We start from the raw sequence: 1,623 nt of genomic DNA, 5'->3' as shown, positions 1-1,623 counted from the left end.
GAGGAGGGTTGACTCTAATGTCATCTGAAATTCCCAGGTCATTGTGATGGCCAGTGTCTTAGAGTGTTGCCAGAGTTATCCAAACACACAGATCTAAATATTTCTCTCCTTATTTGTTCTTTATAAAATGAATATCATAGAATCAGAATATCATAGAATCAGAATATCATAGAATCAGATAACAAATTACTTGCTTTAGAACTATGAGTACCTGTTTTCCGCAAATTGAAAAGCATGAGCATAAACACATAGTCATGGGTGGGTTTTATACCTATGTGGCCTTATTTCTCTGTTTGTAATAGGACAAGAAATACATGATGACCAGGAGTTGTTTGGTTCTAAAATATTCTACTTCTAGGACTAAGAATTAGCTTCCTAAGGGCTCCTTTAATGTCACGATTCCTCAGGCAGTAGATGAAGGGATGGACCAAGGGTGTCACCACTGTGAAGATGACAGTGGCCACAGTGTCCTGAACTGAGTAGGAGGATGAAGGGTGCATATAGACCCCCAAGATTGCCCCATAGAAGAGGGAGACCACTGTGAGGTGGGACCCACAGGTGGACAGGGCTTTCCTTATCCCTTGGGCTGATGGCAACTTCAGCACATTAGAGAAGATGAAAGCATAGGAAACAATGATACATGTAAATGGTTTCATAAATATCAAACCACCCACAGTGAAGACCATCAAGTCATTGATAAAGGTATCAGAACAGGAGAGCTTGAGAATAGGGTAAGGGTCACAGAAGAAGTGGTGCACAGCATTGTTGGAACAAAAGGTGAGTTGAGCCATGAGAAGAGTGTGTAAGAGAGCATGCAGGTTGGTAATGAGCCAAGATACAGCCACCAGCAGGACACAGAGTTTGGGCCTCATGATCAAGGTATAGTGAAGTGGACAACAAATGGCTACATAACGGTCATAGGCCATCACACTCAGGAGGAACCCATCCATATTTTTGAAAGTGATGAAGAAGTACATCTGGGACATGCACTCTCTGTAGGAGATGGACTTGCTCCCCACTATGTGATTCACCAGCATCTTGGGGAGTGTGACTGATGAAATGCAGATGTCAACAGTGGAGAGGTTGGCCAGGAAGAATTACATGGGCATATGGAGATGAGGGTCACAGCTGATGGCCAAGATGATGAGAAGGTTCCCAATGATGGTGACCAGGTACATCCCCAAGAACAGCCCACAGAGGACCTCCTCCTGCTGTGACTATCCAGACAGTCCTAGAAGGAGGAATTCTGTGACCATTGTCTGATTCTTTCTATCCATGTCTGTGGGAAAGAAATGTCATCATACCATAAGATCAAAAATCAAAATAGATTCTACTGTCATGATAATCAGAAATAAGACCAATAAATTAAAAATTCGTATTATGAAAGAAAAAGAAGATCATATGACAATACTTGAGCTAAAACATTGTATATTTTGTAACTACATGCTGATAGATTGAGTACGAACTGCAACGTGATTATCTTATTGTGCATCTTTATAGAAGAAGTCTAGTTAATTTTAATGGTGTTTAAATAGTAATGGCTATAGTTTTATTCACTCTATTCCATTCTCTTTTGCTTCTCAGTTCTTTCTTATACAATATTTAACTTAGTTTCTTAATTGA

At 40.3% G+C, this 1,623-nt stretch overlaps 1 pseudogene; it reads right to left on the bottom strand.

Annotated features, from left to right (window-relative positions):
• Positions 1 to 338: 338 nt before the first annotated feature.
• On the bottom strand, positions 339 to 1,277 carry LOC144254886 (olfactory receptor 1f45-like; annotated as a pseudogene).
• Positions 1,278 to 1,623: the final 346 nt, after the last annotated feature.

The sequence above is a fragment of the Urocitellus parryii genome, chromosome 1, assembly GCF_045843805.1.
Source record: "Urocitellus parryii isolate mUroPar1 chromosome 1, mUroPar1.hap1, whole genome shotgun sequence".
Classification (NCBI taxonomy): domain Eukaryota; kingdom Metazoa; phylum Chordata; class Mammalia; order Rodentia; family Sciuridae; genus Urocitellus; species Urocitellus parryii.
Note: the sequence above shows the minus strand (reverse complement) of the source record. Positions and strands in the feature narration are given on the sequence as shown.